Source organism: Schistocerca americana, chromosome 3 (genome assembly GCF_021461395.2).
Source record: "Schistocerca americana isolate TAMUIC-IGC-003095 chromosome 3, iqSchAmer2.1, whole genome shotgun sequence".
NCBI lineage: Eukaryota > Metazoa > Arthropoda > Insecta > Orthoptera > Acrididae > Schistocerca > Schistocerca americana.
In genome coordinates this window covers 989,978,771-989,992,743 of record NC_060121.1, presented here as the reverse complement: position 1 = coordinate 989,992,743, position 13,973 = coordinate 989,978,771, and the positions used below count along the sequence as shown (strand labels likewise).

Below are 13,973 nucleotides of genomic sequence, written 5' to 3'. Positions count from 1 at the left end.
CTGTTTTTTTTTTATAAGTACAGAGCTCTGTTTGTGTGGCAGTTGGTCACACTGTTATGAAGAGTGCTTCACGCGCTGTGTGTAAACATGCGCACGCCGCGCTGAGGCGTTCAGTCTTGGCTTGGCAGCCGTTGAGAATGGAGCTCCCGTTGGATGTTACCGCCAAGTTAGAGTTCGCGCAGTTACTCGGTTTTTGAACGCAAAGGGCACTGCGCCGGTTGAAATCCATCGCCATTTGAAAGAGTATGGTGAGTCGTGCATGGATGTCAAAAATGTTCGTAAGTGGTGTAGAGAGTTTGCAGCTGGTCGGACCGAAATTCACGACGAACAAAGGAGCGGGAGACCGTCAATTTATGAGGAGACAGTGTTGAAGGTTGAGTAAAGCATGCGTGAAGATTAGCGGATCCCCCTGGATGATCTCTGCACGCTGGTTCCTGAGGTTTCCCGAAGCACCGTTCACAGAATTTTAACGGAAGCATTGAACTACCGGAAGGTGTGCGCAAGGTGGGTGCCACGCATGCTGACTGAGGACCACATGCGGCAACGAGTTGATGCTTCCCGCGCATTTCTTCACCGCCTTGCAGCCGAACAGGACAACTTTCTGGACTACATTGTCACGGGTGATGAAACATTGGCATACCACTTTACACCCGAAACGAGCAACAATCACGCCAGTAGCGGCATCCTTCTTCGCCAAAGTCGCGGCAATTCACCCTGTCTGCCGGTAAAGTAATGACAACCGTTTTTTTTTTGTTTTTTTATCTCAGGAAGGGGTATTATGCCCATTGCGAACACAATTAACGCGAACAGGTACTGTGAGACTCTGAAAAAACTCAAACGGACAATTCAGAACCGGGAAAGAGGAACGTTGAGCAAGGGCGTACACATTCTCCATGACAACGCTCGCACACACATAGCTCGGCAAACCGTCGCTCTCCTGCAACAGTTTCAGTGGAACATAACCACCCACCCACCCTACAGTCCTGACTTGGTGCCCAGTGGCTATCACCTGTTCCCTAGGTTAATGAATATTTGGCCGGAAAGTGATTCAGCTCCGACGACGAGGTGAAAGAAGAGGTTCATAACTTTCTGAACAGCTTGGCGGCGAGCTGGTATGACATGGGCATACAAAAACTGTCACAGCGGCTACAAAAATGCATCGACAGAAATGATTATGTCCGAAAAATAGCTAAATGTTCAAGCTGTAAACTGATGTAAACCATTGTAGAAATAAACAGGTCTATGTACTTATAAAAAATACCCTCGTAAAAGAGTTATCTTAATTATGTAAACAGTTGCTGAATCTCTCAGGACGATTATGTCGTCTATTGTGGTACCTATGTTGTTTCAGCACCCTGCGATGTATGTGGCCCACACTGAATCACTCGGAACGCTCTGTTTATTTCCACCCAGTATTGAACGAACCAACTTCGTAATTTACGTTTCATAGAATAAGATCTTGGACATAGATCACAGTAACATTTTAAAACCATATAATCTGCCACGTTCCTCACACTCTCCACAGATAGCAACATTGTGTCGTAATTACTGAATTGAATTTCGTGAAAGTCTCAGAACATTTGGTAGTTGGAAGTCAAATGAAATCATAAGTTGTCACATGTTGCACATCGTTAAATGTTAGTCACATGGTTCATTTACCAAATGCGTGTTCATTCACAATAATGTTAAATCATGTCAATGTGGCCCAAGTGTTACTGTGACGACTGCGTTGTGTACTTCTAAGTATACCTATCAGAAACGCTGATAAAACCACCGGTTTTGTAGCGAACGACGGGTAGAGCGCGCTCCACAGATTGCAAGTAATGTCAGGTCGCCGTGATGCAAATCGATAGGTGCGCGTGAAGCGGTCGTAGGCAGTACATTAAGGGCGGCAACAGGCGCCGCTCAACCTGGGCGTCGCAAACGTTCCGAGTATGCCCGCAGACAAAGTCTTCATGTGTCGGTGATTCATGCAATTTCATTCACTGAGTGCTAGTAACACATTTTGATGCATATCATATAAGACGACACTGTCCGACTTTAAACCAAAAAGTGGATACACTGAGGTGACGAGTCATTGGATACCTCCCAATGTCGTGTCGGACCCTTTTTGCCCGGCGTAGTGCAGCGAACTCTATATGGCATGGACTCCACAAGTCGTTGGAAGTCGCCTGCAGAAATATTGACCCTTGCTGCCTCTATAGCCGTTTATACTCGCGAAAGCGTTGCCGGTGCAGGATTTCGTGCACACGCTGATCTGTCGATTATGTCCCAAATCGGGCGATCTGGGTGTACAAATCATTAGTTCGAACTCTGTAGAATGTTCTCCAAACCAATCGCGAACAATTGACCCGATGACATGGCGCATTGCTGTCCATAAAAATCCATCGTTGTTTGGCAACATGAAGTACATAAAAGGCTGCGAATCATCCCAAGCAGCCAACCGTAACCATCTGAAGTAAATGATCGGTTCAGTTGGACCAGATGACACGGTCCATTCCATGAAAACAGAGCCCACGCCATTATTGAGCTACCATGAGCTTGTACAGTGCCTTGTGGACAACGTGGCTTTATGGCTTCGTAAATTCTGCGCCGTACTCGAACGCTACCACTAGCTTTTATCAACTCACGTGACCAGGCCACAGTCTCCAGTCGTCCAGGGTCCAGCCTATATGGTCACATGAGTTGTGCAGTAGGCGATGCCACTCTGTTAGTTAAGGCATTGACTTCGGCCGTCTGCTGCACGTAGACCACTGACGCCAAATTTCGCCGCACTGCGCTAACGGAAGCGTCCGTGATACGTCCCGCATTCATTTCCGCGGTTATTTCACGCTGTTGCGCTTGTCTCTTGGCAATGACACGCAAACGCCGCTGCTCTATGTTTTTAAGTGAAGGCCATCGGCCACTTCGTTGTCCGTGGCGAAATGTAATGCCTGTAATTTGGTACTCTCGGCACACTCTTGACACTGTGGATTTCTGAATACTGATCACCTAACAATTTCCGAAATGGCATGTCCTATGAGTCTAAGAACTGTTTTTTTTTTCTCTCTCTTCAGTCTTCTGACCGCCACGAATGCCTCTCTTGTGCCAGCCTCGTCATCTCAGAGTAGCACTTGCAACCTACGTTCTCAATTACTCGCAGGGTGTATTCCAATCTCTGTCTTCCTCTACAGTTTTTGCCCTCTACAGCTTCCTCTGGTACCATGGAAGTCATTCCCTCATGTGTTAACAGATGTCCTATATCCTGGCCTTTCTCCTTATCAGTGTTTCCCACATATTCCTTTCCGCTCCTGTCCAGGTTTCGAGAGGGTGCGTTTCTGGATGAGGTATCGAATATATTGCTTCCCCCTACTTATACCACCCGAGGAGATCACAAGTGTAAAATTAGAGAGATTCGAGCGCGCATGGAGGCTTTCCGGCAGTTATTCTTCCCGCGAACCATACGCGACTGGAACAGGAAAGGGAGGTAATCACAGTGGCACGTAAAGAGCCCTCCGCCACACACCGTTGGGTGGCTTGCGGAGTATAAATGCAGATGTAGATTCTAGGCAAAACCACCTCATTCCTTACCTTGTCAACCTAATTTTCAACTTTCGTTTGTAGCACTAATCTCAATACTTCGATTCTCTTCCGTTCTGATTTTCCCACAGTCCGTTTCACTACCATACAATGCTGTACTCCAGACGTACATTCCCAGAAATTTCTTCCTCAAATTAAGGCCTATGTTTCATACTAGTAGACTTCTCTTGGCTAGGAATGCCCCTTTTGCCACACCTAGTCTCCTTTTGATGTCCTCCTTGCTCCGTCCGTCATTGGTTATTTTTCTGCGTAGGTAGCAGAATTAGTTAACTTCACCTACTTCGTGACCATCAATCCCGATAAGTTTCTCGCTGTTCTCATTTCTACTACTTCTCATTACCTTCGTCTTTCTTTGATTTACTCTGTCTATACTCTGTACTCATTAGACTGTTCATTCCATTCAGCAGATCATGTAATTCTTCTCCACTTCCACTCAGGATAGCAGTGTCATCAGCGAATCGTATCATTGACGTCCTTTCACCTCCTACTCCTGAACCTTTCGTTTATTTTCAGCAGTGTTTTTTCGATGTACCGATTGAACAGTAGGGGTGAAAGACTACATCCCTGTCTTACACCGTTTTTAATCCGAGCGCTTCGTTCTTGGTCGTCCACATTTAGATCCTCTAGCGTCTTGGGCACATTGCATATTACCCGTCGCTCCCTGTAGCTTACCACTATTTTTCTCAGAATTTGGAACATACTGCACCATTTTAAATTGTTGAAACCTTATTTCCAGGTCGACAAATCCTAAGAATGTCTCGATTTTTCTTTAGTCTCGCTTCCACTATCAACCGCAACGTCAGAATTGCACCTCTGGTGTCTCTTCCTTTCCCAAAGCGAAACTGATCGTCCTCTAAAAAATCCTCAGCTTTCTTTTCCATTCTTCTGTGTACTATTCTTGTCAGCAACTTGGATGCGTGAGCTGTTACGCTCATTGTGCAATGACTATTGCACTTGTCAGCTCTTGCAGTTTTCAGAATTGTGTGGATGATATTTTTCCGAAAGTCAGATGGTACATCACCAGAGCCGGTCGAAGTGGCCGTGCGGTTAAAGGCGCTGCAGTCTCGAACCGCAAGACCGCTACGGTCGCAGGTTCGAATCCTGCCTCGGGCATGGATGTTTGTGATGTCCTTAGTTAGGTTTAACTAGTTCTAGGTTCTAGGGGACTAATGACCTCAGCAGTTGAGTCCAATAGTGCTCAGAGCCACATCACCACTCATATTCTACACACCAACGTGAATAGTAGTTTTGTTGCCACTTCCCCCAATGGTTTTAGAAATTCTGATGGAATGTTATCTATCTGTTCTGCCTTATTTGATCTCACGTCCTCCAAAGCTCTCTTAAATTCTGATTCTAATACATCCACCCCTCTCTTCTGTCATATCACACAAACCTTCCGCGTCATACAGGCCTTCAGTGTACTCTTTCCACCTATTCGCTCTCTCTCTCTCTCTCTCTCTCTCTCTCTCTCTCTCTCTCTCTGCATTTATCAAGGGAATTGCCGTTGCACTCTTAATGTTACCATAATATCTGTTTTTAATTACACGGAAGGTGGTTTTGACTTTCCTATATTCTGAGTCCTCCCGACTATCATGTCTTTTTCGATTTCTTCACAATTTTCATGCAGCCATTTAGTCTTAGCTTCCCTGTACTTCCGTACTACCTATTTATTTTATTCCTCAGCGACTTGTATTTCTGTATTCCTGAGTTTCTCGTAACATTTTTGCACTTCCTCGTTTCATCGATCAACTTAGGTATTTCTTCTGTCACCCATTGTTTCTACGATTCCGCGCAGTCTATTAATTGTCATCGTGCGGCCATCATCACATCGGAAAGCTTATCACACGGATCCTCTGGGAACAAATGACAGCTATAACAATGCACTGCCTGTTTATGCTTTGTGTTCGGCATACTACCGCCACTTGTACATATCGCTATGCCATGACTTTCGTTGCCCCATTGTATTACTCCGGACATCCGCAGCATCTGTACAAAGCTGTAGTTGGTGCATCGTTTTTGGAAACTCTGAGCGTTAGGCCTTAACAACGCAAATATACGGCTTTGCAAAACTGATTACGTTCCGTCGCTGTAAACACTAAATTTTTGAGACTACAATATACATGGCAGTTACATCGAAATGCCCTTATTTTCAGTTTGTTCCCGACACATAATTAAATTTTATTTCCTTCTTAAAAATGTTTTCAGTTAAGTTTTGAAAAAAACGATCACGTACCAAAAAGCTCTTTCACGAGAGCCGCTATGGTGACACGAATGTCTGCGTTCAACATTCATCCGGGTCCTCTGCAACGTGTCTGGAGCGATGGTGCTTCCACCATCCTAGTACGGAGGTCTTGAAGGTCCCGCGCTGCCGTGGCGAAGACCCTGACCATCGTGTAAATCCACTGGTGTGATGTCAGGAGAAAGCCAATTCGTGGGTCCATCACGTCCAATCCAGTCTCCTGGAAATGTTAAATTCAGAATTGTCAGAGCATCCAACGGCCTGTGAGGTGGAGCACCATTTCGTTGAAACCAAAGTACATCTCTAGCTACGTCATTCCTGTGACTGTCTCCTCAGCAGACGCAGTTTTCTTGCATGTGAGGCCACACCACACATTGACTTTCGGACTATCACGCACCTTTTCGTGATACTAAGGGCTGAGTTGAAGGCTCCATCGTCACAAGCGGTCGCTTAGGGCACCAAGCTGAAACCCCGATGGAGGCGCCTTTAGTGCAAAATTTTTAAGCCATGTGTATCGTAATTAGTAGCGAAAACAGACCATTTCCACGCCCAGTGGATTTAGATGCATTATCAAGAGCCGAAGTAACGGCAAGTAATGTATAAGGAAGGGAAGGAAAACGTTGAGGAGGGGGGGGGGGGGGGTTGTTGCGTCAAATATGTCGTTTGTATGGAAAAATGCTCTCGAACCGGTCTTGCTGTTACTGGGTATGGCCGCCGTTCTTGTCGTCGGGCTTTACGGCCTGTGGATCTGCACCTTTTATGAATACGCAACGCATTTTTAAGGATCATGTGAATAGTTTCACTGACATCTGAAGTTCCGTGAATTCTGACGAATTGGTTTCCTAGCACTTGGTTGGCATGCTAGGCAGACATTCTCACTTAACCCTAGGACGCCCAAGCCTTTTTTTCTAACTTTGATGCCTAAGGGGAGGGTTTGCCGAGCCCACAGCTATTAAATAAGTTTACTGACGGAAAAATTACAACTTTCAAAATGGTTTATGTATTTTAACTAAGGCATCGGTTTATAAATGTTGTTAATTGTTATAAATATTGGATTGAGTGAATAAAAATTGACATATTACAATACAAAATACAGATGTGTTCACATACAATAGACTACTCTTGAGTCCTCAACTTCAAGGCAAGAGACACACTTCAGTTTTTTCTGAATGTGTGTTACACACATGTTTGTGTTTTGCTTTACTTAGATTGTTGTACTTCTGCTTCTTTGTTTTAGCTTCTGTTACACAAATATGGCACCTACCTCTCCTTGCCACAATACCCTTGTAAACTGGCCGACCCATTAGGTCTGACCAAAGACCGTGTACACTGACAGAATTGTCCTTATTTACCCCCATAAGTATCAGGATTCCTATGAAGGCATACAATTCTTTCTCATTAGTCAAAGTAACATTTCGCCTAAGTGCCTCTTAATTTGAATGTTTTACTATAACATCCACGATGTCAGGTGTAAGAAATAACTTGAAGGCTCCTCCAGGTGAATGGCAAACACCAGCTGGAGTTACTCCTGCCTGCTCTCTTACTATATTAGCAACAGACCTCCGAGGAATTCTAGGCTGTGTGGTTACGTACTTTCTTCCAGACTTGGCCACAATAATATCCTGGTGGTCACTGCCTGAAGCTGCGCTGTCTTCATCTTCTCTAACATCCACTTCACTTTCCCGATCTGAATCATACTCCATAACACCATCCTCATACTCACTTTCACTCCTCGGGTCAGAATCTTCAGCTAAAATTTCATTCAGACCTCTTTCTAAAGACGAGTCACGTATTCTTTGTCATTTCTAAGTCTAGGTGTGAACAGTAGGGAACTGCACTGACTCACTGCAAGTTTACAAGATAAATAACAGCTGACTGACATCAATCAGTTCCTCTGAAAGTAAACCGATTGTTGTGAATATCAAGAATACCAACCAACAAGAAACTAACTTGCATTGTTGTAGAGATGAGTAATACGAAATCCTACTAAGGGAAATTTTCTATAGCGTGGAAGCATAAGGGGTGGGGGGGTTGTTGGACCCATAATAAGTTAATTTATTTTTCTTTCAAAGTAGGAATTTTCTATAAAATATATTGACACTAACGTTTCATAAAATAGCCAAACAATAACTCAAAGGGAATATGTAGTATGAAAGTTACTTGGGCAAAAGCAGGGGACACAAAAAAATTGTGGGTTCAACGAACCCCCACCTCCTCCTTAGGCGTCCTAGGGTTAATCTTAAGGCACACGCTGACCTCTGCGTGAGTCTTCAGAACGCTGCCAAGTGTCCAGGAACTGCCTATGCCGTGCTTTTATCCTCATGGCGTCTGGTGCTACGTTCATGTAAACACAACGAAACTGTCTTTGCACCATAACAATGGGTTTAAACACTGCGCACCAAAGCTTCTGAAATGACGCCATTTTCGCTTGGACGGATAGCAATGAAAACGCCTCAAACGTTGACAAATTAAGCTGCAACTTTGGGTCCTCCTGCACACAACGGACAATTCAGACCTGAAACAGATTTACTATTTTTAAACTGCTTCAGAAAATGACATTTCGGTGTAGAGACCCTGTAAAATTTCCTGGAAATAGATAACAGGACTCTAAACTAGTTTCTCCATAACTTCCTGTTTCTCGCCAGTTTCCGATTTTGTGCTGCGATGGGCGTTAGCGGTAACAACTGAAACTGGAAATGTACTACAGAGAGCGTTGGGTATGACGGCCGGGCCAAATAAAGGAAGTGGTTAGGAAGCAAATGAAATTAAGCCTGTGTAACTTTTGGCAACTGAGTACACTCGCACCTCAAGACACTGAGAATTGGTACTGAGATATTTCGGGTTTCCCCTAATCAGAAGTAAAATTGTCCTCATCCCGAAGGTTGGTCTGAACTCCAAAGTGCTTTAGGTAGGTATACTCGTGTAGATGGTGTTGAGATTCTAGAGAATGTTAGGACGCTGACGGGAGGGTTGCGTTACGTGACTCACCTAGCGCAGCCAAGTCGTTGTCACCTGATGCTGACCTGTTCTCACTGTGATTACTCGTGTTGTAGCGGACTTCCTGCCTTTACGGCTTCCTAATCTTACACTGCTTGCGTTTTGTTTTCGTGACGCGCTGTGTAGGCTGCAAGAGTGCTTTCGTTTCCTGTGAGTGTTATCTCGTGAGGGTGCCCATAACCAACAGGGGAAATATTTACGTTCTACGATACGTGAACAAAGGAATAGCCTACGTTGTGCATAAATAACAGAGGAGCTAATGAAAACCTTTCATTGTGGAAACTGCTTAATCAGTAAAGTAAACCCTATTGAATTTGATTTTTATGATGTAATGACGTTCAGGGTGAATAGAACTTATTACAGCATACCTTCCGACTGTGATTTAAGACTAGACTTCGTCCTGTATTTGTTTTTTACTGCATGAAGGTGCTGTTCGTACTGTGCTTGAAACAAGTGGTTCCTGTTGCCTCTTATCACGCGTTTGATACGTGTTGGAGTTTTCGTATGGAAAAATGAGTATGTGCGCCTAAGAATAGATGAAATTGTGAAACATACAGTGGTTATCACCTCAGTTTGACCTGTCTAGCGAAGAATCGGAACATACTGTTGTATCAAAGTTAAATGTGAACTTTGAGAAAGAGAAAGGTGCCACAGAAATATAATAAAAATGAGGACAATCGTAATACAGACACAGCGAAAGACACAGGTGGACAATCCCCGCTAGAAGAGACTGGTATTACCGGAGGGGGTAAACAGAATTGTTGGGCAGTATGTCGAAACTGCAGGTAGTATGTGCGAAATGATTTCTTACGAAATGGGGTGTTATTACTGAACATTTGGGTTAAAACTCCTTGGTAGCCTGAACGAAATTTCTGCCACGATTTTACTATTTGTAGTGTAAACATATAAGTTACGTGAATTACATTAACCTACGCCATTGAATTCTCCATGCTACATATGTTTTAGCATGAACTGAGAAATTGATCACTTATTAAATTTTCTCTCTTTACAGATTTTAGAGAGATCCCGCTCGAACTGAAACCGCTGCACGTAAGTATCTTTTACTCATATTTCACGCTGTTAAATTTCTAAGATAATTCTTCTCGGCATATTAAAAAAAAATAGACGTCTGGTAAACTTTACTGGTTTTGGATCGCTATATGACCGCCTCTATATGCCGCAAATGTGTGAGTGCCGCTGTCCCAATTGGTTAACTTAGAACTGGACGAAAAGACCTGAGCTCTACAAAGGGCCACAGCTAGCACAGGAAAGGTTCGACATGATTGGCTTTATTACAATATAACTCTGAGCAAGTTTAATTCCTTGGTACTTCTTTAAAAAAAATGCGAAATATACATACAGAATCATTGCGCTACCAGACTTGATCTTAAGCCATGGTAGACAAACATCAGCTCGTTTAGCATTAAACTTTTAGGCAAGCTGTTAAAATAACAAGACTAAAATATATTTTACCAAGTAGTAATATTCAAACAAACACTATCAAAGCAATAAGTATCCAATAAGCCTGGTACTTCAGCTAGAAAAATAACTAAATAACTAGGCCAGAGTATAACCTTAGACCTTATTCTAAGCTGGCCTCTACCAATAAGCCGACGGTTTAAAAAAAACGCCGAGCATAAAATTTTAAGACAGTTTCTCATAAAAACATTACTCTAAATATAGGAACCTCTAAAATCAAAGTTGACAAGTGAATGACTTTAAGAGTTAACTTCTACAATAGTTCAACACAGGATCATTAAACAAACTCGTGGTTTTAAAATTAAGCCACCACTAAGGCAACTACAGATGCACCAAGAGATAATGGTTGCAATTGCAAGCGTATACTCAAAGCAGGATTACACAGCTTTCCCTTCATTACACATGAATTACCGCTCTTGATACGAGCCCTTTTACTCTCCAACAATCAACACGCCGCCTCAGGCAGGTCGTTGTACACACGGGAGAGAACACAAAGTAACAAGACAAGCTTCTAAAACACACAAACAGATGGTGTTAATTCAACAAGCCTCAAACACACCTTCATACGTGTTTCAGGAATACAGGCCCGACAATAATGACTAAACTATGGCCTGGAAAACGTCAAGCAACCAGTTGGTCCAGTAAATAAAATAAAAAAAAATTTAACCGCACTTGATAAATCATCAAAATACGGTGATTTCACTACTAAGGAAATCGCTGAGGACTGACGGTTGGCAATACCCATAGCAGAGATTGAAGCAGCTGACGAGAATTTCGAATGAGGCAACAAGAGGCAGCAATACATAAAATCACGTTGTTACCACATTTCATAGGCTGAAATTTTGCTCACAAAAAAAATCCATGGTTCCAATGCCGTCGTGAGCCGAAACAAGGCTGTCCACTCAGTCCCAACAACCAATGAACGTCAGAATCGCTAACGCCAGCAGTAAGTCTCAGTTCTACGGCTTTTACTGTCGCTCAGCGTGCTTCCAAACACAGTGCATGCACCTCCTAGCGGCTCCGTGTTCACTCTCTTTCTGTGCCTCGCCTCAGGCGCGCGCTATATAGGCAAACTTTACGCCAGACGTGATCGATAACCGCTAGGTCGATGTACACGCATCACTATCTTAGGATAGAGGACGAGAAATCTGAAAAATGCTGGGATTTTGCACAAAGAACTAAATTCAACAATGTGCCCTGCCCTCCAGCGTAGCGAATGAAAGATGCAGGGAAAGCTATAAATTGTGTATGAGCGTGTCAGAATGCCATTGGACTCGCTAGACATAAATTCTGGCGATTTTTTACTACTAAGACTACGAAAAATGGACGTTTTCTGGTTAGGAAATTATGAATCCAAAATAACTCTCACGGAGACTGTGCAGCAATGTCTGTCCAACAATTAATAAACAGAGGCCCTGCGGTGGCCACCCGATTGCGGAAAACTTGCTGTTTTATTGCACAGCCTTCATTCGTAGATGTAGCACAGCGATTTCCCTCATGATAAGCATCAGCTGTTAGAAGAGGTGAGGCTCACTTAGTATACAGCGGTTCATTCAACCCACAAAGGAGCAGTGTGGTAGAGCCAAATTTGCAATATGATGCACCATTACCGTCGCGGGAAAAGCATCCTACCTCCGATATGCAGCCATACAACTTGAATGTCTACTGCAAACTGCTCAACCTTGCTGCAAAGTAGTGTTCTGTTGGTTGACGACTGGACTGAAAGGAAAACTTGCAGGTCCTCGTCCACTTGCTGTTCTGTCGAACACTATTGGGATACTGTGCTCCAGATACCAATACTTTCAATATGAGCAGGTTCCTCATGAAAGAAAACTGGATTGCGGGACACAGATATAAACTGGATCTTGGTATTGTTTGCATAATACTGGAGTTCTCTGGTGCCCTATGCAATGAGTACAATTCACTTTATGCAAGGCGTTTCAGCGAAACTCAGAATTCCGGACCACCACAGTAACGATCGCTGTCATGATACAGATTAGTGAACTGGTTGTTTTACGGCACATTTTGTGAGACTTCCGGCCATTATGAACGCTTCTAGAACCTTCCAGTACGCACTCTGGCACTCGTGTTAGGCGCCATTATGCCAATAAGTACCGACAAAGAATACATGCGCTGCTTCATCTTGTATGAACTTAATGTTCATTCGTTGAGACTTGATGACGGATGCGATATTTTAAATGGCTACATTTGTCTTACCTCACTGGAAGCGCATACTTTTATAGTTCCGAATATTCCCCAAATTAATCTCTGGACTAAGAATTATTTGTATAGAAATCACATAGCCTATACTAGCCCACTTACTGCTTGTTAAAATATTTTTAACTTGGGTAAGTTCCTCCATCGTCGAAATTACCGTTTTCTGTAATGGGTAATAATAAAAACAAAATTTTACGATTAAATATATTCGCGTCTACATTACAAAAGTCAGGGAGTTAGAAATACGTTGGGTAGAAAACTTAATTTACGCATTACAGTTGCGGCGAAAGTTTCCACTGTCAACGGAATGAAAATTCTGTGGATCAATAGACGATACTGAGCAGTCGCTACGCAGAGCTGTGACTTGAAATTCAGGCAACGAGAAACGGACACAGTCAGTCATCTATATGGAACAGTCCGTTACTGCTCTATTCATATACATTCGCATCCCACACGTCACTATCTGTCTACAATGGCATCGCTACCCTCCACTGCCCGTGTAAAACTGATAGTTGGCGTTACCGTCACCGCTTGCGTAAGTCACTGATAAGTGTTTTTTGGTTAGAGCTAAGTTTTTTGAACTTCTAGGTATATCTAGCCAGAATGATCTACGGTAAAACAAGCGCATACAACGTCTAACGATGAAGACTCAACAGAACTTGATTTGGTGAATAATTGTTACTCACGAAAGATAGTTACCAAACCTTATTCGATGTAATTGTATCCATATTTTGCAGCTTAAAACGTGACTGTATTCAAAACATTGGAAGTATGAACTTTTTCGTGTTTTATTAACTACACGTTGCATTTCGGATCCTGTGGGTCCATCGTCAGGTGTAATTTGTCTTATACATGTTTTATTTCTTCTTCTGAATGAGATGAAATGCATATTCCTGTCACGAAAATGTTTAATGTTAGGTTATGAATTTGCGTAAGCGGAAAATATGTGCAAAATAGTGGAAAACGAACTGTGTAAACTTACATCATCCAAGGAAAGCATTTGTAACGTTTTAGTACCGGCAGACATTCTTTTCTCTGTCGTCTTAGTACATGTAGTTACTCGATTTGGTTTTTCTCGATCATCTACATCAGAAGCAACCAGCTACTACCGGTGATTGCACAATAGAAATGAGTTTGTAGGCGACACTTGAACATGTATTGTAATATTCTTAAGGTAAGCAACTGCCGCTAGAATCAGCAAGAAAAAAGTTGCCGATATAGTATAGCGTAGTTTTTCTTAGGAGAGAATCTATTGCAACATTTTAGCATATATGTAGAGGCATTCGTGCGATTACAGTGTCCCAAACATTGCCGCTGAAAGAGGACTCGCGTACTGAAATACCTAAACGCGGAAGATGACGCAAACTTTTCGACGAAATACGACGACGACGAATGTGACTCGCGAGTTCGCATTGCTAAGTTGCGCATAGCGGAAGTGAAGCGTCGGAGGAAACGAAACCTG

The 13,973-nt window shown here is 43.1% G+C and overlaps 1 protein-coding gene across 1 annotated transcript in view; it reads left to right on the top strand.

Moving 5' to 3' along the window:
- LOC124607144 (CD151 antigen) overlaps window positions 1–13,973 on the top strand; it is a 191,111-nt gene that overhangs the window by 38,590 nt on the left and 138,548 nt on the right. The window contains exon 2 of the mRNA XM_047139353.1: window positions 9,828–9,865. The gene's annotated coding sequence lies outside the window, so the exon portion shown is untranslated. The remainder of the gene's footprint in view (window positions 1–9,827; window positions 9,866–13,973) is intronic.